At 44.3% G+C, this 4,873-nt stretch overlaps 1 non-coding gene across 1 annotated transcript; it reads left to right on the top strand.

The window, feature by feature from the left end:
* Positions 1-2,295: 2,295 nt before the first annotated feature.
* LOC118491998 lies at positions 2,296-2,402 on the top strand. The gene has a single exon (XR_004892442.1). It is a non-coding gene; the product is annotated as a small nucleolar RNA R71 (small nucleolar RNA).
* Positions 2,403-4,873: the final 2,471 nt, after the last annotated feature.

Here is a 4,873-nt window from a genome sequence, read left to right as displayed (position 1 = left end):
TATAACTTGTTATTCCCAACTTAAACTAAGACAAGTAAATAAAATAAAAAAAATGAAAAAGTTTTTGAAAAAATTTGGGGTGTTTAGCGGTTCCAATAGAGTTTTGTGTAAGGCTTGTTTTAGGATTTTGCAAAATTCCAAGGTTTTAGCATCCCCCCCACACTTAAATTACACATTGTCCTCAATGTGTCCAAAAATAAAGTTTTTGGTTGATTAGAATATGTAAAAGTGTGTTTGAAAACAAAGATTTGTGTTACTGGCGCTCTGGACACGGCCCCGTGTTGACCGGGCACGGCCCCGTGGTCAAGTGCCAGTAACAAAAATTATAGAATTGAAACAGAAGCCTGGACACGGGGGCGTGTCCGCTGAACACGGCCCGTGTCCAGTTACCTGAACTGGGTGATTTCCTGCAGGGGGCTCAGCACGGGGCCGTGTTGGTTGGGCACGGCCCGTGTGGAGCCTTCTGTTATGGAGATTTTTGTCGGTTTGTTCTGTTCTTCTGCATGGTTCCATTTTTCTCGTTCCCTTTTTCATCCATTACCACCATGAGTGTGATTTATTCTGCAAAAACTAAAAGATTAAACTAAACTAAGGATAGGTCCGCGGAATGCCTCCGTGGTGCGCCACGTTTATAAGGGTCCTTGGCTAGACCCAATTCCCGGTCACACGTCTTTTGATTGTGGTGCCTTGCCTCCCAAGTTACACCGTCGGAGAGCGGCATCCAAGCTTGAATCGATAACCTTCATGTAGTGGATCGGGTCGTCATCCTCTATTCTTTTCCCAACTCCGAACTTTACCTCATCGTCCCCATATCTCAAAGTTAGTGTCCCGTCATTCATGTCCACTACTGCTTGTGCGGTGGCAAGGAAAGGCCTCCCTAGAATAAGAGGGACCTCGGTGTCTTCCTCCATGTCGAGTATGACAAAGTCAACAGGATAAACGAATCTGCTTACCCTTACCAAGACATTCTCGATGACACCTTGTGGGAACTTGACCGATCGATCCGCGAGTTGTATGCTTATTTTTGTGGGGCTTGTGGTTCCCAAGCCAAGCCTTTTGAACATTGAAGAGGGCATGAGGTTAATGCTAGCCCCTAAGTCGGCCAAGGCATTGCGAACGGGGGATTCCCCTATTGAGCACGGAATCGTGAAACTTCCGGGATCGATCTTTTTTTGGGGTAGTTTATTGAGTACGAGGGCAGAGCATTCTTCGCCTAAATTAACTAATTGCAAATTTTCAATTTTCTTTTTATGTGTAAGGAAGTCCCTCATAAATTTAGAGTATTTGGGCAATTGGGTTAGGACTTCGATAAAAGGAATATTGACATGCAATTGTTTTAGCAAACTTTCGAATTTTGCGAATTGCTCGTTGGTTTTCTGACGAATTAACCTACCGGGGTACGGAACTCGAGGAGCCTTGGTAGGCTCTGTTGATGGGGGAGGGTCCTTCTCCTGCAGATTCGTTGGCGTTGATTCTTCCGCGGCTGGAGGTACTTCTGCAGGCCCTATGGTCCGGTTTCGTAGCGTGATGAGGTGAACTTGCGCCTTCGGGTTGGTTTCGGTATTGCTGGGTAATGCGCCTTGTGGTCTTTCGGAAAAATTTTGAGCTAGTTGACTTATTTGTTTTTCTATGTTTTGAATGCTAGCCTGTTGATTCCTAAAGTTTGATTCTAATTGTAGGAATCTCTCCGAATTTTTCTTGTCAGTGTCAGAGACGAGGCGAGATATAGTATCTTCGAGCCTTTCTCTTCCACTTTGTTGTTGAGTGAAATTTTGTGACTCATTTCTTGATTGCTGAAAGTTTGTTCGTTGTGGTTGTTGGTTACTACTATTGCCGGGCTCCCTCCAACCAAGGTTTGGGTGGTTTCGCCATCCTTGGTTGAAGGTCCCCGTTGGAGGACCCGACGGCCTAGGTCTATTATCAATGTAGTTTACCATTTCTTGTTGATCGTCCGTTTCTTTCATGCAACTCCAATTTTCATGTGACCCACCACACCCCTCACAAGCCATAACCGAGACTGTTTTTGTCATTTCTAATTTTTTTATTTTTGAAGAAAGGGCCTCGATTTGGGCTTGTAAAGAGGTGCTTTCGTCTACCTTATGGGCGCCCGGGGCGATAGTTTTATTTCCCCGGGGAGTGTGCCATTGAAAATTGGTTTGAGCAATTTCCTCAATCTGATTATATATTTCGTGTGGGCGTCGATTACCTAAAAGTCCCCCGGAGCTAGAATCAAGTGTCTGCCTAGTATGTGGCAACAACCCATTGTAGAAAGTGGATACTTGTTGCCATATTGCAAGGCCGTGATGGGGACACTTGCGTAATAGTTCCTTGAACCTTTCCCAAGTTTCATATAAGGATTCCCCGTCCTCTTGTGAGTATGTGTTAATTTCAGCCATTAATTTAGCAGTTTTAGAAGGAGGGAAATACTTATATAGAAATTTTTGGGCTAGTTCATCCCAGGTGTTTACCGATCCAGCTGGGAGGGTGTTGAGCCAAGCTTTCGCTCGGTCTTTTAGTGAGAATGGAAACATACGAAGGCGGATGGCGTCGTTTGATGCTCCATTGATCCGAAATGTATCACATATTTCTAAGAAATTAGTTATATGTAGATGGGGATCCTCGTCCGCGAGCCCGTGAAAGGTTGCGGAGTTTTGGAGCATTTGTATCAAGTGCGGTCGAAGTTCGAAGTTATTGGCTTCGACATTCGGGGCATTGATAGCGGCGCCGAGATTACCTACGGTGGGCCGTAAGTAATCCATGAGGGTACGTTGGTCCGCCATTGGGGGTGGGTCACCCGAAACCTTCTCTTGGTTTTTGGCTTTTAACCTTTTTCTGAGAAAGCGTTCGGGTTCTTCTAATGGTTCCTTTATGTCTTTATTGGAACTGGAGCTCATACACTACGCGAGGTTGGCGTCGGGTTCCAAGTCCTGCAATAAAAACAGAAAAGAATGTTGGTCAGAAGGTTCACCACGGCCCCGTGTCGAGCGAACACGGCCCCGTGGTCGGAGTTACAGTGGTTGTTTTTCAGATCCCAGTTACTGGAAGTTGGACACGACCCCGTGTTGCACCGACACGGCCCCGTGGTCAGCCTTCTGTTAACTTGAAAAACAAAAACTGCCAGTAACGTTGCTGAGCACGGCCCGTGTCCGACCAGGCACGGCCCCGTGCTGAACTCTGCAGAAGCTGAAAAATCTAAAAAAAAATCCTAAAATTTAAAGAAAAATAAAAAGATGATTAGGCCGTTGATTCCTAACTTTCTTAAAATCCTTGTGTCCCCGGCAGCGGCGCCAAAAACTTGATGTGCGTTAGGTGTAATATGTTTTTAGATGTTTATTTAAGCCCTTTTTACACTTTTAGCCAAGTTTTAAATTTATAAAACACGATATTCACTAACACTAAACACACATATGGGCAAGTGCACCCATCGTGGACGTAGTATAGTGTTGGTAAGATACCGAGGTCGTCCAAGGACACAAGAGCTTTTAATACCGGTTTATCCTCAACGTCTAATCAAATCAAAAAGTTAGAAAAATGTTTTAAACTAAGAAAAATAAAAACTAACTAAATGCTGAAAAATAAAATAAATAAAAAACAGATAGACAAGATGAATCACTTGGATCCGACACGTGTATTAGTATAACCTTTGATTATTTTCGCACTTTTGCACTTGTTTAAGAGATTATCTTAGTTATTGTAGTAGGCCCCTCTTTTGAAGGCGACGTTACCCTCAACCCAGTAGTTTGAGTCAGCAAGGATACAATCCTAAAGGGTCGGATTATTGAAAGATAATGAATTAAGTTATCAATGCAAATTATGGTAGGCCCCGCTTTTGGCGGTGACGTTACCCTCGACTAAGTAGTCTGAGTCAGCAGGGATACAGTCCTAAATAGCCGGGTTATAGTATTAATAGTAGTTAGCTTATGAGGGGGTCAAAGAGTTTGGATCCCCGCCATCCAATACCTATGGGCATTGAAGGAGATCCTACTAAATTTGACCCAGGTCCCAAGCAGGACCTCTAAACGCTGAACAAGGGCAAGACCCTTACCAAACCGTTCCCTTAACCCCCGACCAGGTAGCCAACATACCTCCATATAGACCGTGGAGATATGAATGGTGAAAATCTTTTATTTTATATAGACAGTAAAATAACGTCAAGACACCACGGACAAACGATAAGGAAAGATCACCTTCAACATAAGTAACTAGTTATTAAAGTCATTAATACAAAACCAAATAAAAAGTGCAAAAGATTAAAAATAAAAAGTATTATACTAAACACTTGTCTTCACCAAGTGATGTAAGAGACTTAGGCAAACATGGCCTTGATTGTCAAGAACTCTTACGATCAATCTTGGATCCCGAGACGACTCACACACTCTACGATGGACAATGGATGATGGTGGTGGATGATGGTGTTATGGTGGTGATGGGTGGTGGATGAAGTGTGAGAGAGGTGGTGTGCCAAGGGATGAGAGAGAATGAAACCAAGCTCCTCTATTTATAGGCTGAACAGAACGCTGGACACGGCCCCGTGTCCGCTGGACACGGCCCCGTGCCCGTCTGACATTCTCTCTCTTCATTAATTGTAATTGCGAATTACAATTAATGCGCCTGCTGTACTTTCAACACGCCCCCGTGCCCGCTGGGCACGGCCCCGTGGTGAGCAATGGAAGCTTCTACTGGTTTGTCTTTTCTGCTGCTTCCTGGGCACGCCCCCGTGTTCACTGGACACGGGGCGTGTTCAGACTCTGTTCTCTTCTCTTTGTCTTGGGAGGTGCCGTTGAGGGTCCGGGCAGTTTACTTTTGTTCCTTTTCTTGTATTTATGGTAGAATTAGTGGTCTTTTTGCTTCTTTTGTGATTTTGAGCTCATTT

Source organism: Helianthus annuus, chromosome 4 (assembly GCF_002127325.2).
Source record: "Helianthus annuus cultivar XRQ/B chromosome 4, HanXRQr2.0-SUNRISE, whole genome shotgun sequence".
In the NCBI taxonomy this organism is placed as follows: domain Eukaryota; kingdom Viridiplantae; phylum Streptophyta; class Magnoliopsida; order Asterales; family Asteraceae; genus Helianthus; species Helianthus annuus.
Note: the sequence above shows the minus strand (reverse complement) of the source record. Positions and strands in the feature narration are given on the sequence as shown.